The sequence below is a fragment of the Hylobates moloch genome, unplaced genomic scaffold (assembly GCF_009828535.3).
Source record: "Hylobates moloch isolate HMO894 unplaced genomic scaffold, HMol_V3 SCAFFOLD_2, whole genome shotgun sequence".
NCBI lineage: Eukaryota > Metazoa > Chordata > Mammalia > Primates > Hylobatidae > Hylobates > Hylobates moloch.
In genome coordinates this window covers 65,902,706-65,930,582 of record NW_026652277.1, presented here as the reverse complement: position 1 = coordinate 65,930,582, position 27,877 = coordinate 65,902,706, and the positions used below count along the sequence as shown (strand labels likewise).

The window sequence follows — 27,877 nt, the reverse complement described above, 5'->3', positions numbered from 1 at the left end:
CCCCAAGCCAGGATGTGCTGAATGCCCCAGCCTCCTCTGGGCTAAACATACAACTGGGTCAAGTTTTCATTCTGAATATGGGCCATCTTCGCAGTGTGGACATGCAGACACCCAGCTTAGAAACAACAGAAACAAAATCTCACACTACGGGGGAAAAAAAAAAAACTACTGGCCTGTCACTCTCTTTGGCAGAATATACATGACCATGACATAGAATAGCTTTTCCTTAAAACTGTGTGAATTCAGTTATTTCTATATAACTCTCTTTACATGGCAATGTTCATCAAAAGGAGAACTATTCACAAATCTCTAAACATTAAGGCAGAAAATGATACACCTGTTTTAACACCCTAACGCCTAAATAGGTTTCCTAGATAGGAAACTATTTAGTTTATAAAGATGCAAACTTTAAGCTCTGAATATGAAACCTGAACCCTAGAAATTTTACAACAGCCAATTCATTCAGCCATGCATGCCTCCATGTATTCAAATACCTATTCATGAATTATCATCTACAAAAGCACCATGCTAGATGCTGGGGAAAAGTCCATGCTAGTGTGACACATGGTCCTCACATACACTTCAGGGTTTAAAGAACAAACTGCTGGCCAGGTGCTGTGGCTCACGCCTGTAATCCCAGCACTTTGGGAGGCTGAGGTGGGAAGACTGCTTGAGCCTAGGAGTTCGAGACCAGCCTGGGCAACACAGTGAGACCCCCCTGCCCAACACATCTACAAAAACTAGAAAAAACATTAGCTGGGCATGGTAGTGGGCACCTGTATTCCCAGCTATATGGGAGGCTGAGGCGGGAGGCTGTGGTGGGAGATCACTTAAGCCCAGGAGGTCGAGGCTGCAGCAAACTGTGATTGCAACACTGCACTCCAGCCTGAGTGACAGAGCGAGACTCTGTCTCTCTAAAAACAATAGAACTACTGAAGTAAAACATAGCTATGAGGTTTACTGTCAATCTGAAGAAAAAGCAAGAGGTGGGCTGGAGTGTAACCATATCGTAAGGGCAAAGGAGGAGGAGGAGAAGAAGATGACAGCATGAAGAAAGGGCTGGCAGTGAAGTGAGCACAGAGCCTCTAGAGTTATTCAGAAACCAGCCTGGCTAAAAAATAGGGTACCTTGCAGAGCACGTGACAGGTGAAACTACGTGGAGTGAAACCAGATCCATCAAGGGTCCTGAACTTCTGGGTGTAAATTCTGGGAATGTACCTCAGGGACCCTGTAGATTCAATCTAGGTTTTTCAGCAGAGAAGTGACATGCACAGTGAGATCCCAGAGAATCAACTAGATTCAGGGAAATGAGTGAAACATGCTGGTCGCAGGCAGAAGTAATGAGAACCTACAGTAAGGAATTCAGAATAAAGAGGAAAAGACACCATAGATTGTCAGAGGAGGGCCATAACAGCGGGATGAAAAAGCAAAAGATTGACTCAGGGAAGACCTCAGTGAGGAGGCAGAAGGCAAGGTCCCCACGTGAGGTGGGCTGGGGCAGTGTGATAACAAGATTCCCTGGGGCCTTCAGTCACCTCTTGCAGAATGGTGAAGGGAATGGTTTATGCACATCAGATTTATGTCCCCTGCCACCATATGCAAGGTTGCAGATGAGGACTGATCTGAGAGAGCCACACAACTTCAGGATGGCTGAGGATAGGGGATGGGGGCATATTTTGAGGGGAGGGGATGTGAGAGGTGTAATTTGCTCACAGGTACAACCTGGTCAGTAATGGGACCTCTCAGCAGTGGGTTGCTTATGACCTGGAATTCAGATGATGGTGGTCCAGTGACACCTTATGAAGTTAAAAAACAAGATCAGATCATTAAAGAAAAGGGTTTGAGGAACCAACCAAGCTGATCTTAAAGGGCTCTTCCAGCCAAGAGGGTGTTAGGAAAGGGTCATGAGAGATTTAAGAAAAAGATTTAAGAAAAAGAACCACCAGGAAGAAAAGGGAGAGAGGCTAAGTGGCAAAGAAGGCAATGCAGTACAAAGTTGCAAAGAGAGGGTGGTGGCTTTAAGGGCAGATGCCACAGTAAGATGGCAGGGAATGAACAAAAGACCCCTAATCTGGTTACAAAGAGACTGCTGTAAATTCTAAAGTACAATTTCAGTTGAGTGGGAAGTGTCGTTTGCTCCAGGGTTACAGGCTGCAAATGCAGACCTCTCCCTTGGGTGGTTCTGGCAGTACAAGACAGAAATAGAGATCTGTAGCCAAACCAGGATTAAAGGTAAAGAAAACAGGAGACCCCCTCACATATGAGATAGAAAGAAGAGCACTTGTGGGTAGAGACAGACTGAAGGTGCTTTATAGGAGGGTGGAAATTGTTTCCTGCAGGTGTGTGTAGAGATGACCAGTCTCAATTCCTCTTTATTAGCCAAATATTGCCTGTGGTGGCATCAACTGTAGCTCCATTATGTCAAGCAAAGTACACCCCAGACCAAAAGACAATAAGGCCAATTATAAGCATTAAATATTATTAGGCAGCAACAATGTCATAAAGGCTATAGAATGAGACGTTGAGTCCACTAGGTGCAGCATCTAAATGTGGCAGCAAGAATATGGACACGCAGTGGCCAGGATTATTTTCAGAGTTGTACAGAGCACTAAATAATAAAAACAGAGGCAGCAATAGAGATGCTATTATTTATATTATTTATTCCTTTTAAAAAGGAACGGTTCCCAATGAATGTGCATGATATTGATAGCAAATTGGACCCAATAATTCTTAAAGAATTTATACTGCAATCTATTTCAATCAATTCCATTTTCTCATGGGTTGATCTAATGGATATAGATAATTACAATCCAGTCAAACAGCCTTGACTTCCTGAGACACACGAGGCCAATGCAGCTAAGTCTAGCTGTGTGACATAGGCGTATCACCCTAACTCTGTGTCCAAGTTTCCACACCTGGAAAACGAGGATAAAAATACCCTCATCTCATAGAGTTTTTCTGAGAATTAAGTGAAGTAACACACGCAAGGAGATTAAAACAGGACTGGATAGTTTTTAATACATGGTGTCATAGAAAAGCAGGAAAGCCTTTTAGCACACCAAGTGAGAGCTTGGCTCTTGAGTTAGGACTGTCTGGACTTGCATCTTAGCTCTGCCTGAGGCAAGTTCCTACTCAACTCTGCCCTCAGCTTCTCATCTGTAAAGTGGGGATAGTAACAGTACTTATTTTATAAGGCTGTTATGTAAAGCTCTTAGAACGATGCTTGGGTACATGGAAAACACACAATAAATGTTAGGCCCACTTATTCCAGAAATGGAACTTCTTATTGGCCCTCCAAATCAGTCCGGACTCACCCACTTCCTATGTATGGGAAGAGTTTCCATCATCTGCCAAACATGTTCCTACTGACTTCCCCCTCTCGGGCAGCATATCCTAGCATTCTTTCCTTCAGAGCCCCCTCCACACACCCTGTATCCCTTCCATTCCTGCTGTCCCACCCGAGACCAGCCAACTACTTCACAGAGGTAACATCCTCTCCTAAAGGACTCCCCGCCAGCCGCCACCCACCCCACCCCAACTCATCCTCCCTCAAAACTCTGAGGTCCATCAGCCTAAACAATATCCTTTTAACAACTCCATCCCCAGCCTCAAAACCACAACAGAGCCGGCAGCAGCTAACAGTAGCAGCTAACAGTAGCAGCTCTTACAACTTTAAAGAAACTGCCGTGGGGTTAACTTCTAGCTGTTTTCCCTGGACCCAACCTGGCTCTCCTTAGGCTGACTGGCTAAGGATCCTGAGAACATTCTTCATCCATTGTCATGCCCATCATCCTTTCTGCCTGTGTCCCTCGGACACGTCTTGTCTTGTGTAAAGCCCCGCTGAAGACAGCCTCTTCGTGGATATTGTTCCCTAGCCACTCCATGTTGCGATAACCTGTCCTCACTAAATCCCACCAACAGAGGCAGTCCATCACTCATTTGCCTTGTACTGATGTTCAACTGTGTCCATTATCTCCTACATCCACTCCAAAGTCTTAGATCCCGCAGGTAAGGATCCTAAATCGTCCTTTTCCCTCTAGCACAGTAATGAAAACATTTTCTTCAATCCTGAGCGTATGAAAGAATAAAGAGAGGATAGGCTCCTAAACAAACAGCCAGGCCCTATAACAGATGTCAACAGTCTACAGATCTATCCCCAAAAGATGACCCATGTCGATTCTGCTGCTCCACCAAGAAAAGCTTGGCTTCATCAAGTCAAACAGCCACGCATCCCTCCAAATAAGGGCCCTCTAAATTCAAGATCATGAGTTCATGCTTCACTTCTAGAGTTTAAAAAATAATTAAAATAATTGCCACCAGAAGTATTCAGGGTTTTATTTTCAAAATAAATGATTTATAAACTCACATTATAAAACGAAAATAGGGCTTTTATTAGGGTGGGACTGTAATGTTTATTCTCCTTTTTAAATTCTTTAATATTGTTATAGTAGTCTCACAATTTTTAAAAAACGTAAAGTTTTTTAAAAGAGTATAGGTTCATATTAAGAGAACGCCTTTCAAAAAGGTATTCCAACTTAGCTTTGAAATTGCTCTGAAATTCCAAATTTTGAAATGTGCATGGTAGATAGCAAGTTCTTAACAAATGTTTGTTGAATTGTGTTTTATTTACCCCAGGACTTTTTGCATTAGCAAATGTACTTCCCAAATTATGTTTGGCTAAGGCTAATATTAAGAGTTGTTTTCTGTTCCCGGAACACATGTTAATTAATTAACCCAAAAAAAGGATAGGTGGTAAAACCCAACACTCTGGAGACCAACCAGTACCATAAGGAATGATGGCTTTAAGCTAGGAACTCCAGGAACTATTCAGTAAATACTTATCCCAGCTACTTGATAAGTGCTGAACCTAGAAAATGGCCTTTGCTCTCAAAGAGCATAAAGGAGGAAGGGGACACTTATGAACAGTCAACAATGCGAGATTTTAGTGATAGTTCAAAATAAAAGAAATGCCAACACACCCTCTGGCTTATAACCTCTTCAGGTACTTGCTATGTCTCCCTCATCACTAGTAGTATAAAATTCAACCTAAATAATTGAAAGCAGAAACTCAAACCCATACTTGTACAGCAATATTCCCAGCAGTATTATTCACCATAGCCAAAAGGTGGAAACAACCCAAATGTGGTCCCAATAACTTATGAATGGATAAAATGTGGTATATACATGCAATGGAACATTACTCAGCCAAAAAAAAAAAAGTAACATTCTATACATGCCACACATGAATGAACCTTGCAAACAGTATGCTAGGTCAAATGTGCGAGACACAAAGGCATATTGTATGATACCAGTTATATGACGTACCTAGGATAGGCTAATTCACAGAGACAGAAAGTAGAACAGGTTATCAAGGTGTGAGGAGGGAGTACAGAGGGGGATGGACAGTTATTATTAAGTAGAGTTTCTGTTTGGGATATGAAGAAGTTCTGGAAATGGTTAGTAGTGATGGTTACACAACATTGTGAAGATATTTGGTGCCACACAGAACTGGGACACTTAAAAATAGTACATCCTAAGTTACATGTATTTTACCGCAATTAATTTTTTAAAAACTCAACAATTCTTTAAGCCCAGCTAAACCTAAAACCTGCCTCAGCTATCTTGACACTTTTTTATCTGATCACACTGGCCTCTATTATTAGCCTCTGTGAGCCCCTCAATGTTGTTTTAAATCACGTCATTAAAAAATTAATTGCTTCACTATTTTTATTTAGTTTTTCTATACAGTTGAGCTTATACTAAATAAGCATTGGCAGGAGAAGGTCTTTTAACTCTGAGCAGAAAGACCTGGAAGCTCTTATTTTAAACCACATTGACCTTGCCTAAGGCATTTTTAATGTCCAATACTATTAAGTTCTTCTCTAGTGTATCTTCGCTCTTCTGCTCACACCATGAGTCATCTGGTTTTATCCCCAAACCTGCTTATGGGAGTTGTATTTGATATTTTATTATGTATAAATTACATGTATAAAGTGCACATTATGAAAATTGGTGAAAAATGAGTGTGTGCTTCTGGGGAGAAAGATGCTAGTTTTTCCATAACTAAGAAAGGCTTTATATGGGTCGCTCAACTAAAGAAAGCCTACTATTGAATTAAATGTGGGCAAACATTAGCAGATTGGAGGAGGGCCTCCAATTTACAAAAACTTAGCAGGGGTTCTGCATTTGGATTGTTTCACAAGTACTCCATTTAAGGACACAGAAATAAGGAATCACAGACCCTGCATTGTGGGTGTGGTGTATGGAAAGAATGGCAGCTCAGAACTTTCCTGAGAAAGCCCATCGCTCAACCAAAACTCAAAGAAGAGGCTTTGGCCCTCCATCAAAAGATAGGCAACTGTCCACCTTCTGTTTTTAAGTAAAAATAAAATGTTCAAAGCATACCTGTAGTATTTTTTTAACACGTCAATTCACAGACTAGTTGAGACTGCAATTCTGGGCACAGTGATCTGTGGAAGTAGGAGCGACCTGCTGATGGAGCCCGGGGTGCTCCCCAGCAACTTCCGCAGTGGCTGGCCCAGGTCAACCATGACTGCAAGGTCTTTCTATCCTTCACAAAAGGCTAAAGCTCCAACAACTGGATTGATAGCTGCGGTTAAAAGTAAGGAAGTCCTTTCTAAACAGTCGTCCTTTCTAAACTGTCCTCCTTTGGACACAAATATAAGGAACTAGACAAAATAATGGCGGGGAACAACACCCACCACATTAGAGAGGCCTATTCTAGTTTTGGGGAAGTGGAGCAGGAAGAACTGTGACTAGGGCAGAGCCTGTGCATTGCAGTTCAACTACTCTCCGGTTCACATAGTGTTTAACCACAATTCGTAATAAAAAAGCTAATGATTTGTATATCATACTGTTTCAGACATACTTTTATATCCCCATAGGAATAAACTGGATGAAAAGCATGATGGAAGGATCCCAGTAATCGCCCACAACACCCATGAGGCTTTACAAACAAAGAGATGATACTGGAAATAGCGTGCAGATTGGGGAGGGGGAGTATGAGCTCAGTGAAAACCACACGAGTCCTCAAAACACTCTTGCTCAGCAGTGGGGAGACTAAATCAACTCTGCATCACCCACATGAACCAAAGGAAGCCATGCAACAGAGAATCCCAAAAATGTCCCTGTTCTACTGTGGGGAGCCCACTGCACCATCGTCATTCAAGTCTGACCTTTCCACATGCATGTACTGTGTAACCAGAACTAGATGCTCATGGGGGAACTCACAGCCCTGTGCAAAGACATAATGCTAATGAAATAAAAACGTCAAGAGGTGACGCACGTGCTACAGGCCTGTGCTGCCAGGAAGGACCATGAAAGGGTGTAGGGGAGAGCTGAGCCAGGAAGACCTTGTATATGTGTTTGCATGTGTATGTGTTTCTATGTGTATTCAAGGAAAAGGAAGGCGAAGACGAAGTTCTCAAAGCACGAAGGGGTGTGGTGCTTCAGGAAAAGCTAGTCCTATGGGGACCCCAACGCAACCAAACTGTGAGCTCTCACAATCCAAAGTAAGGTCTCTGTCCAGTGCCCGGAATATAGCACGTACTAAGTGCAGGGGGAAGGAATGTCTACAGTACAGAAGATGCAAAGGGGCAGAAAGGAAAGAATGGTTAAATAATTTGTGGCATCACCCTACAGAGCAATGCTTTTTCATTGAGGATGTTTGATTATGAGTCTTTTTTTTTTTGGAGATGGGGTCTTGCTGTGTCGTCGCCCAGGCTGGAGTGCAGTGGCGCGATCTCGGCTCACTACAGCCTCTGCCTCCTGGGTTCAAGCAATTCTCCCACCTCAGCCTCTCAAGTAGCTGGGATTGCAGGGGCACACAACCACACCTAGCTAATTTTTGCATTTTTAGTAGCGATGCAGTTTCACTATGTTGACCAGTCTGGTCTCGAACTTTTGACCTCAAGTAATCCACCCGCCTTGGCCTCCCAAAGTTGATTATGAGTCTTCTTGAAGGTCGATTTCACTCAGTGGTAAATAATTTTAAACAGTCTTTCATATTGTTTTACATATTGTAATATAGAAGGTAAAATCAAATGTATTTTTTTCAGGAGGAAATAAATGAGCTTTCGAAGAAACTGAATCACTTTACAACTACATATTCCCAAATGTCCCACTCAAATCCCTGGTACCTCCAATCTTTAAAAGTCATTCCGTGGAAAAGTTTGAGAACATGCCTGGATGGATCATACTTTCTATTTCCAAAGATTTTTCTGGGTAAGAGAAAGTTCAGATCTATCTTTAATCCAGTAATACAGAGATTAAAGCACTTATTTAGGCAGAACTCATGAGTAAAATCTGCTCAGGTCCAGGAGTGCTGGCTGACACCTGTCATCTTAGCACTTGGGGAGGCCGAGGCAGGCAGGTCACTTGAGTCCAGGAGTTATAGACCAGCCTAGGCAATATGGTGAGACCCCATTTCTACAAAAAATACAAAAATTAGCCAGGTGTGGTGGCACGCTCCTGTAGTCCCAGGTACTCAGGAGGCTGACGTGGGAGGATCACCTAAGCCCAAGAGGTCGAGGCTGCAGTGAGCTAAGATTGTGCCACTGCACTCCAACCTGAGGAGCAGAGTAGGGCCCCATTTCAAGAAAAACAAAAAACCTACTCAGGTTTAGTCATGAGGTGAATGATAGGTAACTGTTTGACATCATCTCCTCCTTATCTTTCATTGTAATACTCCCACGTCCAGGCCTGAGAAACCAGTTCCTTTGAACAATGCAAATTTCTGTTTAGCTTTTAAAAATTAAAGATATGTCCTATCTGCATGCCAGGTCTCAGTACTGTATTATGTACATGATATTTAGTGATTTTACAGAATTTGGACAGTTTAAGGTTTCAAGCAATAGCATTATACCATTTTAAAATGATTAGCCATTTAAAATTCACAAAATAACAGACTTCATTACAGCATATTTAGTTGTTTTTTTTTTTTTTTTTTTAAAGTAGCTCCTTAAGTATATTTCAAGGTTGGTCTAAAGATGATGAACTAATTGACACAGGGGAATCACAGAACAGAGAAATAAAGCTAAAGCTAGAGTGTCAGTAATTAATGGCAAACAAGGCTGGATCAGTAACAAAGCAAGCACTTGTGTGATGTGTCCTCATTGATGAAATGGGAATTGAGCTCCTATCATTTCGCCTGGGAGTACAAAGAAGGGGCTCACAGCCCCGTGGGGAAGACAGACTCACATAATTACCATACAATGAAGCAAGTACAGGCTAAAACACAGAGCAGCGTATTATGTAGAACTGAGCTGGGAAACTAAGGCAGTGGGCAAGAGGAGAGGGCTCAGAAAAAGATTCCTAGGGCTCAAAACAAGTGATGTGTGTGGCCAGGCTGAGGGGTACAAGAGGAGAAAGGTCTATCACTTGGGTCAGGGGAGAAGGGAGAGACATTCAAGACCAAATATCACAGAACTAGTAGCGTCAATGCCTAGGAGTCACAAAATCATTCAGAATTGCTGCAGGTGTGAGGCCAGAGAGGGACGGAGGGCAGGACCCCCGGAGGCCTCCTCCGTCATGGTAAGGGGGTGAGCTGCAGATGTATGTTTTAGGAGGACTCCTCTGGGAGCAGTGAAGGACAGTGCAAGGGGAACAGAACTGGAGAAAGGTCAGCCAGGAGACAACCAGTCAGGGACCCAGAAAAGAGCTGATGAAGGCATCAACCAGACGTGGTGGGATGAAGGGGAGGGGTGGCTATATGCCAGGCGAGCCTGGGACCTTGGGTGGGCTGGCCCTGGACAGTGAAGAAGAAGGAGAAAAATATCCCTGGTTCTGTCTTACGTGATGGGGAGATGGGGTGCCAATAGATTGGAGGGGTAAAACAGATTTTGAGGCATTTGGCCCAGCAGGCAGCAGCAAAAAGGTTCTGGAAACTGGAGGCAGGAGGTGGGGACAGGTCGAGACCACAGATATACTCTGGAGTCTTACTGGCACACAGAGGGTGGTAGTGGTATCCATGAAATCCCCCAGGGAGGGAGTGGAGACTACAAAGAACAGAGGGGCCAGAGAGAAATGACAAGGCCCAGGGTGGCTGAAGTAGGATAGAGATGACAATGACTCCACTGCTAAAGGAGAACCAGGAAATTCCAGATCAGACGGTGCACAGGGCTTTCTATTAGATTGGTGCAAAAGTAATTGTGGTTTTTGCCATTACTTTTAGTGGCAAAATAGATGGACACTAGAATCTCAGGACAAGGCAGTAGGTTGGGGAGCACAGAAGGATGGGGAACCCACCCCCAAGTCTCCAGGGCACAGGACTGGCCACTGACAGCAGTGAAGAGAAACAATCATAGAACTCACACACTCATTAGCAACCCCAGCTGCGTGTCAGAACCACCAGAGCTTTGCCCACAGTAGTCAAACCAGGATCTCTAGATGCAGAGCCTGGCGACTGGTACAGCAGAAGCAGGCCTGGCCATTGGTATGGCAGAAATGGAACATGGAAGAAGGGAGCTTTGTTGTACTGCTGGGGGAGCAGCAACTGTGGGGGCTGGCTGGTGTCAGGGAGGAGTTTGCGGGAGGAGGTGGAGGGAGGATCCTCGGAGTCAGTGAATGTGGGAGACAGTGCCTGATGGCAGCATGAAGACACAGGGTGCTTCCAGAGGGCTCAGAATGAAGAGTTGGGGAGATGAACATCCACAGAGGAAGACGGCAATAAAGAAAGAAGGAACTGAGGGGAGGGATAGCCAGAGGGGTGACTAGAAGGGCTCCTAAGTTGACCTGCCCAGGAGCTGATGCATGTGTCAATAAGGTGCAGAAGCCCATTTTGGGCTCAAGCCCCCCCCTCCCTTTTTTGGACCTACTCTTTTCAGGAGACTCTCAGTGGTACAAAGGGGCCCATGGTACATGTAGGTCCCACATTTCCCAGGACATGTGAGACGAAGTGGTTCCCAGGCTCACCAAGGCTAGAGAGGGATGTCACACTGCACACAAAGGCACATCCTTTGCAGCGGAGGCAGTCAGGCTGCACCACCCCACCCCACCCACCTTCCACCCACACACCTCTGTGAGGGCGTTCAACCTGGGTGGATTCACTTGTAGTTTGGGCCCTTCCTGCCTCTGCTACTGAGTAGTTTCCTCCTCAGGGCCAAGTCAGCCCTTCAATTTTCTGCCTTAAACCACACGGACATAGTGCCAAGGTATCATTTGTGCCGATCTCACCTTTCCTGTAGCATCTTCATGTTCTGCTTTTCTTTTATTTTTGTGATCTCTGGGCAAATCAGACAGACTTCATTCTCTGTGATGAAGCATTTCCCCACTCAGATTCCTCAACATTGCCCAGCTGGGAGATTCATTTTAGTGCAACCCTCACCTTGACTCATTCCTTCCACCAGTTCCCAACTCACAAGCGTGCCACCTGGTGGCAAAAGAAGATGCCCTCAGGCTGCTTCTGCTTTTTGAACAGCACTCTCAGGATAGAGAACATGTTAAATGTTCTGTGCGCTTCTAAGGAAACTTACTAAGAGGACCCAGCAGCAATGACTCACGCTTCCGGTGAGTGTGTTTTAGAGATAGGACATCTGTCAAAGCTTTTCTCAGGCTGGAGAAGACAAGCAAAATTATTAAATGTTTGGTGTCTGTTAAATATTTAATATTTGTATATATTAGATGAAATGTATAACTGCATACTTTTGCGGGTAGTTACACTTGGGTTTTGGGGGTTTTGTCTTCCCCATCCCCCTGCCTTTTTGTGGAGAACGAGGTCTCACTATGTTGCCCAGGCAGATCTCGAACTCCTGGGCTCATGCTATTCTCCTGCCTCTGCCTTCCTAAGTGCTGGAATTACAGGTGTGAGCCACCGCGCCCGGCCATAACTGCGTACTTTTGCTCTTAAGCAATTAGTGAAGGATGAAGGGGAAAATATATACTAGTAGAGACATAGCAGTTCTGGATTCTAAATCATTAGGCAAGTCGCTTAGGTTCTCTAGGCCTTGTTTTTCTCATTTGACAAAGTAAAGAGTTAGTCTAAAGCCACTAACAATTCTAAGATCTGTAATTAAATGCTTAGAAGAAATAAATGCTGAGGTGATGGGATAACCCCAATTATCCTGATTTAATCATTCTACATTGTTTGGAATTAAACACGATGGCCTCATCGGAAGGTTAAGATAGGCCGGGCATAGTAGCTCACACCTGTAATCCCAGCACTGTGGGAAGCTGAGGCGGGAGGATCACTTGAGGCCAGGAGTTTGAGACCAGCATGGCCAACATGGCAAACCCCGTCTCTACTAAAAATACAAAAATTAGCCAGGCGTGGTGTAGCATGCCTGTAATCCCAGCTACTCAGGAGGCTGAGGCACAAGAATCGTTTGAACCAGAAAGGCAGAGGTTGCAGTGAGCCGAGATTGCGCCACTGCACTCCAGCTCGGGTGACAAGGCGAGACTCTGTCTTTAAAAAAAACAAAAACAAAAACAAAAAAACGGTCAAGACAAAGAAATATCGGCCGGGCGCAGTGGCTCACACCTGTAATCCCAGCACTTGGGAGGCCGAGGCAGATGGATCACTTGAGGTTAGGAGTTCAAAACCAGTCTTGGCCAACATGCTGAAACCCTGTCTCTACTAAAAATACCAAAAAAATTAGCCGGATATGGTGACATGTGCCTGTAATCTCAGCTTAAGAGGCTGAGGGAGGAGGATCGCTTGAACCTGGGAGGCAGAGGTTACAGTGAGCCAAGATTGTGCCACTTCACTCTAGCCTGGGCAACAGAGCAAGACTCCATCTCAAAAAAAAAAAGAAAAAAAGATAAAGAAATCTCTTACATTAATAAAAATTCTGTGCTTGGGCCAGGCACGGTGGCCCATGCCTTTAATCCCAGAATTTTGGGAGGTCAAGGTGGGAGGATTGCTTACCCAGGAGCTCGAGACCAGCTTGTGCAATGTGGCTAAACATCATCTCTGCAAAAAATACAAAAATTAGTCGGGCATGGTGGCATGTGCCTGTACTCCCAGCTCCTTGGGAGGCTGAGGTGGGAGGATTGCTTGAGCCCAGGAAGTTGAGGCTGCAGTGAGCTGTGATCATGCCACTACACTCCAGCCTGGGAGACAAAGAGAGATCCAGTCTCAAAAAAAAAAAAAAAAAAGAAAAGAAAATTCAGTTCTTGTACATAGAAAACACTCAAATGTTTGTGGCAAGAATGAATAGCAGTGATTCTCCTATAATATAAATATAACTAAACATCTACTTTGTTTTTGTTTGTTTTTGAGATGGAGTCTCGCCCTCCCAGGCTGGAATTAAGTGGCACCATCTCGGCTCACTGCAACCTCTGCCACCGTGCCCAGCTAATTTTTGTGTTTTTAGTAGAGTCAGGTTTTAGCCATGTTGGCCAGGCTGATCTCAAACTCCTGGCCTCAGGTGATCCACCCGACTTGGCCTCTCGAAGTGCTAGCATTACAAAGGTGTGAGCCACCATGCCAGGCCTACTTTGTTTTTATACTACTCTTTGGACACAGAATTAGAATAAGGACCTAAACATGAAATTTGCCTTATGGCTCTGACATCTTATAATTAACTATGAAGATGCAAGTATCATTCAACACTCAAAGACGGACCTTTCTCAGCTAGTTATGTGGTCAGACTTCTCCTAGATACACATACATTACCAGCAGCAAAGACCTTCATAGGACTACTTAATATATTCTCTTCTCACTCACTCATCCTAACAAAAATACAACCTAATGCTTGAGGAAAGACCTCCCCTTTTGATCTCAGAGACAGACTAAGAGGAAACCTTTCTCTGCCATGATGAAGTCAGTCTTTGGGGAGTTGGATAAGGTCTGGATGTGACAAGCAAAATATACTGGGATCCATCCCTGAGCAGAAAGGAGGAACTTTCTCATTTCCGGTGGGTTCTTCCCAACAGCCCAGCACAGTCCCCCGTTTCCCCGCAGCCCCCACCCCCATCCCCGCCGCCGTAAATATGTAGATTTCTGTGTTTTGATTTCTGGAAAGCACATATTGAAACGTGAACCAGAAAAGCACTAAGGATTGGAATCCAATAAACACCAGAACAAGGCCCTCACCATCTGTGAGGTTTGGGGTCGGAGTAGAGAGCTCATCCCTTCTTTGAACATTTGCTTCCTTCACTTAAAGAACAATTCAGAGCAAAGTAAAAAGAAACAGGTCAAAAGAGCATGGCAGAGATCAGCCACACTAGTCAAAGGCTTCACCCCCCAAGACCTAGGACATACAAAAGGGAGCCCTGGTGCAATCTCACCTCTGAGCAGATCCTCCTGGCTGCACGCTCCACAAACAGATGGGCGCCGCCGGATCCTCGCAAGATCCTGCAGGAGTACCTCTCAAGTGCAAACTGCCTTCATGTTAGCATTGTCCTGGACATGCACGGGTGTGGGCGAGTGTGAGCTAGGCGCTCCAGTATTCACTAATCACCACATTTCTTCCTATCAGGAAACTCAAACTTCTGCAAAATGTCAATTCCATGCAGGCTCAGGAGGAGAAATGAGGTTTTTGAGGAAGACAAATAAGGCCGGCGCGGTGGCTCATACCTGTAATCCCAGCACTTTTGGAAGGCCGGGGCAGGTGGATCATCTGAGGTCAGGAGTTCGAAACCAGCCTGCCCAACACGGTGAACCCTCATCTCTACCAAAAGTATAAAAAATTAGCCAGGTGTGGTGGTGGGCGCCTGTAGTCCCAGCTACTCGGCAGGCTGAGGCAGGAGAATCGCTTGAACTGGGAAGGAGGAGGTTGCAGTGAGCTGAGATCGTGCCACTGCATTCTGGCCTGGGCAACAAGAGCAAAACTTCTCAGAAAAAAAAAAAAAAAAAAAAAAGGACGAATGAAAACTTCAAGACATAAAAAAGTGTGACAACCCTAAACTCAAGTTCTAACTTATGGCATCTAATTTGAATGATATCAAACGAAACATAGATAAGTGAGAGGCTGATTAACATTTATACATACACATATGCGTATCTGTGTGCACGTGTATATATATGCATATATCTGGCAACTGGGGCATTTAAGAAATGTTTTACTATGGTAAAATATACATGACATAAGATTTATCATTTTAACCTTGCAAGTATACAGTTCAGTGGCATTAAGTACATTCACATTGTTGTACGGCCATCACAATTATCCATTTCCAGAACTTTTTCATCATCCCAAACAGAAACATTGCATAATGACTCACCATTCTCTCCTCCCTCCAACCCCTGATCAACATGATTCTACTTTCTGTCTGGATGAATTTCATTATTCTAGGTACCTCATATAGGTGGAATCATACACTGTTTGTCCTTTTGTCTCTTGCTTATTTAACTCAATATAATGTCTGCAAGGTTCATCTATGTCGTATCATTTGTAAAAGTTGACTTCCCTTTTAAGGAGGAATAATATTCCATTGTGTATATGCTATATTTTTGTTTATCCATTCGTCTTGACATTTTATTAATATTATTTCCCTAAGGCATTTTTAAAACTTGTCTTCAATTATGATCTACATTTTGTAAAGGCCTGATTTTCTAGCTCTTAAAAATGCTAGAAATTTTGCTTGACTCAGATACTTAAGCTAATTTTCATTATAATGGGTAAATCAGTACGTTTTGCTAGTGAATATACTCTGAAATCCTGCTTTAATGGGCCTGTCAAATACGGAAAATTGCACCTTCCCCTCCATCCCACACTGAACAGACAGGACATTTTTCCGTCTATTTCCACTTTCAAAAATGTCACTTTATGGCCACAGGGGTGGTTTATACCAAAGGAAGTAAAAACAAAATTATTAATAAGAAAAACAAGTTTTATCTGAGGCCGTTGCTAGAAAAAAGGTTACTGCCCTTGATAACTGTTCTGCAGATAGACTTCAATTATCAGCAGAACAGTTCACCTACAGCTCCGGATAACAAGCAGAGGCGAATCTCCTTTCTCCCCTCTTTCTGGAGTTGGTAAAACATTCAAGGAGCCCCTTTTCACTTGCCTTTGTGTTACCTTGCCATAGAGGAGGATCTATTTTTTAAGTGCTAGAGAGAGCCAATTTCCAGGATGGCAGTGCATGTGTTTTAGAATATGAGTTTAATTTAAAGGGCTCACAAGTGAGCAGCTCACAGTGTCACTCCTTGGAGCAGGGCCCTCAGCTCTAGAGGGACAAGGTAAAGGCTGCACTTGGGTGGAGGCAGAGGAACTCACCCTGGGTGGCCTCGGTGTTTCTCACAGAATACAAGGCTGTCTCCTTCAGTGAGTCTTCAAGGGGGCACAGCAAAGGTGGGGGAGGGGGTCATGTTAGCAACTTACTCTCAAATGGTTCAGAAAAAAATATGTATATCAAACAAAATAAATGTGGCAAAATGTTAACAACTGGTGTACTGGAGTTTTCTGTACTAATCTTGCAATTTTCCTGTAAGTTTGAAATTATTTCCAAAAAAGGAGCTTTAAAACAAAAAGTGGGTCCAGCTTTGTAACTTTACTCAGCAATATTGGAAAGTCTAGAAGGAGGATCAGACACTGGAAATTATGGTGCTTCTCTGAGCTTGGATGAGCAGGTGAAGACAAGAGGAATATTATGAAAACAGGTGTGGGTTTTGGAGTTAGACATGCATGGATTCCAATTTAAGCAATGTGAGACTTTGGGAAAACTCATTTGACCTCTACAGACTTCAGTTTTGACATCTATGGGGGTAAAATAGGTCAAAATCTCCACCTTCAAATCCTTTAAATGCTTTATAGTCAAATAAAATGGTCCTGTTGTTACTACTACTATAATTACTGCACTTGACAGCAAGAAGAGAACGGGGTAAGGCAACATGAAGGAGCAGGGAGACAGCCTCACGGGGATTGGTGGGGGGAGGGAGGGAGGGAAGGAAGGAAGGAAGGAAGGAGCGAGCCAGCCATGGAATGCATTGAAGCTATGAAGAAAAATGGCAGCTGATGAAGATAAAGGAAACAGACAACATAGGTTATCAAAGCACAGAATTATAGTTCTTCCTGCTATCAACACTCCTGGCAGATGGTAGCTACAGTATTCTGACAGTGAGTGAGGAACTGGGTTTATAATTTTTCCCAAATTTACTGTGTTTGATTACATTCACTTAATCTAGCAGACGTTTACAATAGGTATGAGAGTATGCTGAGCCTCAAATGTAAAAACAAAAACCACCCAACAATCAATGTGCAAATAAAATAGTGAACAGATCACCAGTTCCTCTAACGAAAGCAAGATTCCCATAAGCACGTCAGCCTCTTTACCCTCTAGGTCTTGAAACCCTAATCTTTCACAAAACATGAGCCCTCATTCTCAATATATGTAGTTTTATAAGCTATTGTCAAGCTTTCTATTAAATCAGCAAGGCTGAGATTCTTAATGTAGACAAATGTCCCAATGTTGCACAGCTGTTGCTTCTGAAGGACAATCTCCATGCCTTTACCTTCTAGAATAGGAATAAAAAACACTGGCTTTAACCAGGCCAAAGTAAATTGACTAAAATAGGCAAAGGAGTGCATATCTTCTATCAAATAGATTTGGAAGTGGGTGGGAAGAAACACAACCCACAACCCCCTGCCTGCCATCAACTTCTGTGAGAGAAGGAGGCAGCGCTTCTTGGAAGCCCCGAGGAAAGAGGAGGCAACAGTCATTTTCCCTGAAAACCTTCCGGGGCCACCTTTACTCTTCAGGCTGCTGGCTTCTGACCCATGTATTATGAATGTCGGCAAAAGCAAAGGAGTTCTTCCTTCCCCATATCCCTGAAATACTGATACTCAAGAACTTCTCTCTAGTGTCCCACAGGGCAGACCCCAAGTTAGAACCAACTTATGAAATTTCACTGCCACAGTGCTAGGGACCTGACTTTCCCATAGTAGAATGAGATGGTGGTAGCAAATGCTCCTGGGACGAGGGTGGGGACAAGGGTGGGGATGGGGGTGGGGATGGGGATGGGGATGGGAGGGATGGAGGGGTCTAAAACTCAGGTGACACCTCAATCAAAATGTAATATATTAACCAGCCCATGTGTCCTAACAACAAAGATGAGGACTGCTCCACCATTCATTCATCCAATAATAAAGCTTGCTGTGTGCTGGGCCCTTGGGACAGTCAAGAGGGCAAGAATTCCCCACCCCTCACCCATGGAGTTTACATTTAATTCCACATCAGCAATAAACCAATAATTATACAATTAGATAATTACAATGTGATAAGTTAGAACAAGCACACTGTACAATGAGAGCTGATCTGACCTACCCTGGGAGGTCAGAGAAGATTGCAAAGGACGGGTGGGAGCTGGGCTGCGAAGTGCACTAGGAGGCCAGGGAGAAGCATGGGGCCCCTGGCAGTGGATGGAAGGGCAGCTCCTGCAGAGGCCACATATGGGTGGACAGGAGCTGGACACCTTTGGGGGTGCAGCGTGCACTCAGAGCCAACAATGAGGCAGGTGCTATGTGCAAAATGGAGATCAAAAGGAGACACTGGAGGCATGAAAGGGATCTACGGAGACAGACTTTATTCCAAGAGCACTGGGCAGTCTCTGAAAGGTTTTCATCAGGGTGGGACACAATCGTATTTGTCCTCTGAAACTACCACTCTTCCCCTGCTCCCTCCACCCACGCAGGTTTCTCGAAGCCTCTACTGCAGCGCTGTCCCATGGTACTCCAATTGTCTGTTTTCCTGTCTGGACTAACCGAAACTCATACCTATCTATCTCAGTCTGACAGAAGGAGAACTGAGAATTGCACCCTGGTCTGACATTCTGACATTAAGAGAATTGAAGACTCCACGAGGGCTTTAACTTTTTAACTAGCACAGCCTGACAGCTGTGACAAAGCCCAGTAATTTTTACACTCAAGGCCAGTGGTTCTCAAACTTTCGCCTGCAGCAGAATCACCTGGAGAGCTTGTTAAAACAGATTGCTGGGCCCTGCTCTCAGAGTTTCCAACTCAGCGGGTTCTTGGGTGGGGGCGGAGAGTTTGCATTTCTAATAAGTCCCAGGTGATCCTGATGCTGCTGGTCCAGACCACACTCGGGAACCCAGCTACCAGAAGAAACCCAGGGCATTAGCGCAGCAAACAATTTTACCAGGATCTGTATCTTGGAACTCAAAGCAAACCTGCAAAAACAGATTTTCTTGAGTGAGCAAATCTGCCTGGCTTTTACACCTAGAAATCGGCCTAGCACTGGGTCCCCCTGACAAGCTTTGGCAGCCAGTCGGGCACAGATTTCTCGAATCCCCAAGCTTTAGAAGTGGGAAATGTTGCAGAATTCTCCAGTCACAGCTATGGGACTCCAGAATAGTGACACCGGGTGGCAAATACAACTTCTGCAGCACATCAGACCTCAATCTGGTGCACTACATCCGAGAGCCCGGAGCCCACATCCACAGCCCATACTAATCCAGTGAGATCCTCTGAGCTGCCATTTGTAGTGAGTGAAAAACAGCAAATATCCTCCTTGGACAGTCTGTGTTCTTCCACACAGCCCTATGAAATACCAGATATTTCTTGGTGAGTAGTCAGATACCATTCACCAATTTTCTAAATTGCTAATCAGATAATTGCTGCAATAGTTAATTCTGCAGCCATTCTACATTTGAATAAGCAAAACAGAAAATAATTAGGCCAAAACAATCACATTGGTTTAAAAGCACACTAATGGACAAAATTGGTTTATTCAAATTTGTTTCAACATTCATCAGAACGCTTGCTGGTCAATTTGCTTAATGAGTATTCACTTTTCCCTTAATTTTTCTTGGGTGACATTCACTTACAGCAATACATTAAGCCTGTTTCCCTTTGCAAAGAATTCTTAACGACCAGCCCTGTGTTTGAAATGACTTCTTCTCAATCTTTTTGTGGAAAACAAGATGAAATGTCTAAAAACAATCTTGCTCTATTTTCCAGAATTTAAATAACAAAAGTTTCCAATATGTCTATTGAGAAATCTGTCCTTATTCTTTATATGGCTTTAGGATAATGGCCATCCCCAAAAGCAGAGGGGTAAAGAGGTCAATTCTAAAATTGTAACCTTTTAGTAGGTAATTTAAATCAATGGCCAATTGGAGGAAAAACTCAGGTTGGAGGAAGGAAATTTAGTATTTCTGGAAATCTAAATTAATATTATGTCAATCCCTAGCAGCATTTTTTCCAGAAAAGATTATAATTAGAGATATGCAAATTTTTCAGTGGGAAAAAAAAAATCGGAGAAAAATACACCTAATTAAGAAATTCTGCTATCTTTATTAGATGATATTAAGTATAAATGTGACTTAATACTTTTGAAACTGTAAAATAGCACTCTCTCCTTCAGAACTCAAAGAATCTCACACTAAACAAATAATGACAAAAGCATGTCAGTTCTTATAATTTTTTCTCAGAAATAATAGCTCAGCAGTGAGTTTCCTGGCACTCGGATGATTTCAGCCACTATATTTTATCATAAACAATAAGCTCAGAAAGCTAATGTTAGGTAGGCCATACAGTGTTAATTTCCATAGTAATCAGTTTTCAGATAGTTACAAATTTTTAATAACTTATTTTGGAAGCAAATCATTTTGAAAAACCTGTGAGTTGAGATTTCAAGACAGGACTTTAGTCCAGATTTGGTTGACCCAAAGGTTGCCAATTTTTATGTTAAAATGTCAACATAGATTCTGGGAAGATGGTGGTGGGCAGCATAATTATTGACTCTCCCCAACCAAAAAAACTGACAGAGAGCAGACTTAAAAACCATGGACAACATCCACGACAACTCTAGATGACAAACTACCATCAGCTACAAGAACCACCATCAGGCACTCACTGGAAAGCTCAGAGGGTCATCCTGAGAGTAGACAGACAAAAAAGTTCCAGTTTAATTAGTGAGTGCGGAGAGGGCTGTGCCACCTGTATGTCCAATGTGACAGAATGTTCTGGAGTGGGAGAGGTCTGATTCCTATGAATTAGCAAGCCAAGGCAAAGCCCCACGCTGGGGAGAAGCTGCTGGGGATGAGATCTAAGATGAGGAAATAGGGGCAAAGGTAAGGGAAAGTCTGGGCAGGTGAGCAGTGTGGGTAGGGACAAAAAAAAGTCTTAGGATATAGGAAAGTAGAGTTCATATCTTTATTACCACTTTACGAAAACAACTATGAGGCTGGGCGCGGTGGCTCATGCCTGTAATCCTAGCACTTTGGGAGGCCGAAGCAGCCGAATTGCCTGAGCTCAGGAGTTCAAGACCAGACTGGCCAACACGGTGAAACCTCGTCTCTACTAAAAATACAAAAAATTAGCTGCGCATGGTGGCACATGCCTATAATCCCAGCTACTCAGGAGGCTGAGGCATGAGAATCACTTGAACCAGGGAGGCAGAGCAAGACTGTCCCAAAAATAAAATAAAATGAAAACAACTAAGAGAGTCTCCTAGATCTCTGATGCTAGGAAATCTACACTGGCCCTCCTAAAAGTATAGGAAAACTCAGTTAGCAACAGAAAAGAATCCAGTTGAATTCTACATAGTTATTTTTAAAGAAAAACTAAGGAGCAGAATGACATCCATCGTGTAAACAATAAAATCATGCCAGAAGGGCGCAAAGGAAAGCTATGACCTAACATTTCAGAAGGAGCCAAGAGAAATTAACTAAATGAAAGAAGCTATGAAGAACAGCATACATCAGAATTTTTAAAACTCAGAAATGAGTTGATTGAAGAAAATGAAGATTTAAAAATGGAGGCAAAAGAACTAAGAATTAAAAAGAAAGAAAATAATCATTTCAGAAATGACAGGTAAAGACAACACAAGAGCAAATAAAAAAGAACAATGTCTTAAATGAACCAGAAGACAGAAAGGAGGAAAATTTTTCAATTCAAATGAATTCTGACGAGGTTAAAAGGATTTGAGAGAAAGTGGCAGATACAGAATACAGGCTAAGAAGGTCTAACATGAATAATGGGAGTTCCTAAAGCCAACAAAGATCAGAACAAATAGTAAATGAAATCTTTATTGGAGATAAAATAAAAAAGAACTCTTAAAATTACACATTAAAGCAGCGCATTGTGTCTATGGAAAAAAATAATCAACCTACAGCAGCCAATACTATAGTGGACTTTAAAGAATAAAGGTGGAAAAACACTTTGGGTATCTACGCAAACATACCAAGTTAAATTTGAGGGATCGAAAATAAAATTATCATCAGATTCTGACACCACTTTATGGCAAAAGGCAATACAGTAAAATAATAAAGGTATCCGAGCAAAGATAAGATGGGCCAGCAATTTTATACTAGCCAATCTGACCTTTAAATATACAGACTACACACTCGCCGTTGTGGACATATAATTCAGGAACTACTTCCCATAAGGCATCTATTAGAGGGTGCGTTTCAGAAAACCAAAATGCCAGGAAAGCCACGATATAAGGACTGGCCACCAGCATTAAACAGATATTTACCTGTACAGCTAAGACTAAATGATGGTAACAAGGGAGATAGCAGAGTATATAATTGCTGTATGCTCTGAAAAATGAGTATAGCCATCAGAAAAATGGGGAATAGGTGAAGTTCTGAAAAGTAGAATATGCTTGCTGATTACCTTTTAGATATTAACTGGAAGTAAAAGAATATTACTTCCAATCCCCAGCTTAGGAGAGTAAGAGAGAGCAAAGAACAAACACTGGCTGATTTAAATATCATGGTAGCAACAATGGAAAAGAGCCCCCTCAAAAACAGCAGACAAGGGTATTACAGAAAGGTATCAGTCTGAAGGCAACCATTAAAACCAAAAATACAAATCTAACAAAAAATATGAATCTTCACAAATACCTAAAGGTACACCAAAAAGAGAAAGCAGAACAAGAGAACACACCACTTACACAGTACCCTCATTAAAAAAAAAATCAAACTGAATATGATCAAACGTCTAAGTCACCAATTTACAGGAAATATTCAAAATGGTACAGGTGAAGACGAAGGAATGCAATCAGAATGAAAAGCTGCACAGGACAACTGCAGTTTCCTTAACAAAAACGGGGCTAACACCTACAGAGAAGAAATGACTTAAAGGACATACCAACCAATTACAATGTGTAGATCTTGTTTGCTTTCTTTTAAATGTGCATACATTTGTTTATATTTTTATTTATCTTCAATAGGAAAATGTGAATACGATTCAATGACATTATGTAATTATGTTTATTTGGAAGGGTTTGATATTGGCATCATCATTATGTTCCGAAAAGAAGGTCTTTGTAGTTTAGGACTACATACAGAAAATATTTATAGATGAAATTCTATGATGCTTGAGACATGCTTCCCAATAATGGGAAGATAAAGTGGGTAGAGGCTGTATTGGTAAGTGTTGAAGCTAGACGGTTATATGAGGGTTCATTACACTATCCTATTTGAAATGTTGCCATAAATAAAAATATACATTTTTTTAAAGTTCAGTTCTTTCATATTGAAATAAAATGGCTGCTAGCACATTTTCAAAACAGCCAGGGAATATTCTAGAAGTCATAGACTCCCTACTGCTTTTTTAACCCTTCCCTAGTCAACTAATAAATTTAAATAGGGTTTACTTAGACCCTGATATTCTCACCCAAAACAATAGGTGCTAACCAGTGATAATTACTGTAGATAAACGGAATTGTGAAACCTGGAGCAAATATATTTAAGCAGCTGAGTTCATAATTAGTTAAGCAGCCACCTATAGACCTAATGCTGCTAATTTCATTGAAATTGTCAACTGACACCCTGCCAAGCACCTCAAGATTCCTCCTTAATACCTTCAACCAAGGCTATGGTCACTGGGGATGCCTTCCTGCCCATATTCCAAGAGGGTACCACTTTCTATCCCCACACAGCCTTTATCTTGGATTCCTTCTCGAGAACCAGAACAATACCATCTGCAGCAAGAGTCCTACTCCAGTGCCCAAGAATTGATGGAGAAGGAACTTTCCCATCCTGAGGAATGCAATGGTGTCAGTTCTCAATTTGAGGCGTCCTTCATTTGAAACTGGAGAGCTTATCATTTCATGGAACTGTGAAAGGCCACCCTAAAGCGAAAACGCAAAAAGCCGGATGAAGTCACCCTGTCACCTCTCTGCTGGCACCTCACCTAGGCCAGCTACAGTAACAGGAGCATTGAAACTTGACATGCAGTAGGGCTGATGGCGGCTAAATGGTACTGTGTCAAGCAGACCGACAGTTATTACAACAGTTATTATTAAAACCGAAGTCTGTCATTTTTTTTTCCCCAGGGAAAACCTTTATTTTTATATTTAGGTTTGATGAATGAACAGCCATGCAGAAATGTGATTGGACACAAAGGATCTGGCCTAACGGTGATGGACAGAGTGGGGAAACCCAGCAAGGCTGCTCTGTACAATTCCCCTTCCCCCGGGGATGGGGCAGGACCCCTCGGGAATGAGGGTCTTCCAGGAAGAAGGGAGAGAGTGAACTTGCTAGGTTTTATGACTGGCTTTGGGAGACAGGAGTTCTAGTTTCTATGACCTGCCTTGGGGAAAAAGAATTCTGGTTTCTGTGACTCACTTTGCGGGAGAAAAGGGAGCAGGAACCAGGAGGGAAGGACAGAGACCTGGCTTCTGAGGCCTTCCAGTCTCCTCTCGGTCAGAGCAGTCCGCATGCCAAGGTGCCACACTTTGGGGTTTAATGAGCCCTGACAGCAGGTCCTTGCAGTTTTCACAGGCAACTTGTGATCCAAGTAATTGGCTTTCAGTCCCCCAATTTCACAGGACTTTATAGCAAAGCCTGGTTGAAATGGCCAAGTGTTAGAAGAACCTCTTTAAAGTTGAAATTCATCAAGTTCTTCAGCTGAGGGCCTAAGAATCCCAGGTGTAAGGTTAGCAAGAGTTAGGAGTTCGGTCATATTTTAAGAAAAACATGAATGAATTTTAAAAAGAGGGGCAGAAACTCCAGTCCTTGGAGAGATACCAAAGAGCATCTAGCCTGGACCCTGAAACATCTCTCTCAGCTGTGAAAGAGCATTCCAGCACATTCCAGAAAAAACAGTTCTAAACCTGCAGACTAAAGCACACTAAAGGCTCCAAAGGTCCTGAAAGTGAAGACACCTATCACTAGTCAATCCTGTTTGGTAAATTCTCCATCAGAAACACCTGTTGAATCAAGAGGCCTGCTGCTCTGAAGTTACAGAAACTGGGGCAGGGACATGGTGGGATGGAACTGGCGCTCAGCCCTCCGGAGGGCAGGACTGGTGGCAGGTAGTGAAAAGCGCCTCACAAAGCTTTCCTGACTCCACTCCTGCCCACCTCCCCCAGCCCCTGAATCTCCTTTTCCTGTTGTTCTAGTTGCCTTCTTTGGCTTTCCTCTTTTTTGAACTGGTACCCTCTGACCCTCTGCATCACCTTTCTTTTCTTTCTTCCTTTACTAACCATAATATGGAACTGAAATAAGTCTAAATTAAACTGCTTTCTATGAGAGCCCCTCAAATTACATCTTTCTTTTTTTCTTTCTGGACTCCTGGACTTTTCTCTCTCCTGGAGAGAAAAATAATTCACTAAAACATAAGCCCCAAGAGAGGACAAAGACTTTTGCCTGGTATGTTCACTGCCACACCTCCGATGCTTCAATAATTATTTGTGAATAAATCTATGGATTTCTGGTATCAGGGCAGATTAAAGATACAGAAGGGACCAAAAGGATGAAGAATAAAGCTGTAATGTTAAGCACCCCCGCTGTACCGCCAGAGCTGGTGTTCCCAGTGGCCAGTATGGCGCAAAGCCACTAGACCCCGTGGGGGACCCACCTCAATCGCAGGCACACACGGTGCTCTGGGCCAGACTCTTTGAAAGGCAGTGGTTCTGAAACCAAGATGATCATGTTAAATAATATCCCTTGAAAGTGCTGGAATGTAAATTGGGCAACACATTCAGATCTACTAAAAAAACTCACAAACCCTTCTACATATGCTGGTTTATTTTAAAAAAGCAAGGGGAGGGGGGTCCTCTTTTATCAAAGTGATGCTTTTTGGTTCGGCTAAAAATGTATATACTATTTCCCAGCAGCACATATACAGACTATACTAAAATAAGCAGAGAAACATTTAAACATTCCAATTAAGTATTTTCATTAGCTATCCTAACATATTTTAGGTTAAGAATCCTGGCTTGATTTAACGATGACAAAAAATTCTAAAAACCAGTCCTTGTGGTGTTTTATCAGCCAAATAAGTATCACCCATTTGTTAAGTGGAAAATCTTTTTCTAAGGTACCTTCTTTCAACATTAGCCATTAAAAAGAAAGTCTGCATTGTGAAAGTTGGAATGGAATTGCATTTAAAATACTTTATAAGCCAAAATTTATATCCTTTGAAAAGTACCTGTACTATCTTTACTTCAGTCTTTCCAAGTAGAATTCTCAAGATCTTTTTAACATAGTCTTGTTTTATTTAAGTATGCACTAGCCAAGTAGAATAATAGGCAGCCAACGTCTCCTGCCACCTTTCACACTTCTAAAATCTCCAGTAAATATTTTCCCCAGAAGCCAATTGAATCCTGTTCTAGAAATACTTCTTTTCCAATAAAAAGAGACACATTAACTTCCAGAGGTCTTTGTGATAATGCTCTCCTTTGTTCTAACTCTGTCAACTAATTCCTCTGCTTAAGAACCTACATAGGCCATTATATTTAAATTACTGGGAGTCCCGGCCGTTGTTTGGAAGAATTTTCTAACACCCTCTGAAATGTCCTAACACCCTCTGAAATGAGTTACCTGGGGTAAACCCACATGAAGTTGGATATTTTGCCCCACTAAGCAATTTAAAATACAAGGTAAAGGAGAACCGTTTCACCTTTTTCATTTTCCCTCTTATCTTTTTTCTACTTGGTCAAGAATGAGGCATTCACTACTGGCAAGTGCTATCAGACACGCCTTTTCCTTAAGTGACAGAGTTCTGCCCACCACAAACAGCCACCTCCTCCTCCCTCCCCAGACTCCCTGGGTTGGAGAGGGCAGCCACCAGTGTGCCCGTAATAGCCTTCTAAAACAGGACTGGGGGGGGATCCAGGGAAGAATCTCAAGATGTTCCAAACCACACAGGCACCTTATCAAGGTTTGCAGGCTTGTTTGTTGCTATCTTTGCTTCAATGAATAAACTGACATAAACAAGGTGTATTATTTTGCGAAATATTTAAAATATGTTAATAAGCAAATGAAAGCTCATCTACTGCCACAATCAGAAGTTGAGCCCACAAAATCTCTAATCTTGGCTAGGAGTGGGGAAGGTCGGTAGGGAGAAGGGAGCAGATTAGCCTTGGACTTAAAAACAACTCAAAATACATATCCATACTGGATGTGCATTGAACATACAACACAGGTAATACATGCAAAAGTGATATCCATACTTTTCCATTTTTAAAAGTTATTTCTCTGAATAGGCAACTACTTAGCCAGATTACATTTACAAAAATCTCATCACATATAGCACTGCAGAAAAGACTTCAATTATTGAAGAATAAAAATCCAGGTGCCCTAAAAATTATCCCATCTCATCTTCTGCTAGTCTCTACAGACGTTCTGTCGGCGGGAGCAGAGCCTTCCGGCTAACTCTAACCTTTGCTTTTCCCTCTTCACATCTTGACCAAATTCCACCCCACTCTTTGAAGATTTAATTCAGGCCCCTATCTTCCTTTCAACTGGCCATTCAAGAAGTGATGCCTATGTCCTCCAAACCAATGGTAATGAATAGGACCGGAATTGTTCATTTAAATCTTATTACAAATCCTGAACATTGGCGCCTACCCAGGACCATCTTCCTATAGGTCCTAGGCCCCTGAAAGGCAGGGATCCCATCTTAGACATCATCAATTTCAAAGTGACAGGTATTAATAAAATGTTATCAACCAGTAGCTGCTGAATTGCAATTTCATTTCTACCACCTTCCCCACTGGACCA

At 42.7% G+C, this 27,877-nt stretch overlaps 1 protein-coding gene across 4 annotated transcripts in view; it reads right to left on the bottom strand.

Moving 5' to 3' along the window:
- Nucleotides 1–27,877, bottom strand: part of KIT (KIT proto-oncogene, receptor tyrosine kinase) — an 82,574-nt gene that overhangs the window by 45,313 nt on the left and 9,384 nt on the right. The gene's annotated exons all lie outside the window — the stretch shown is intronic.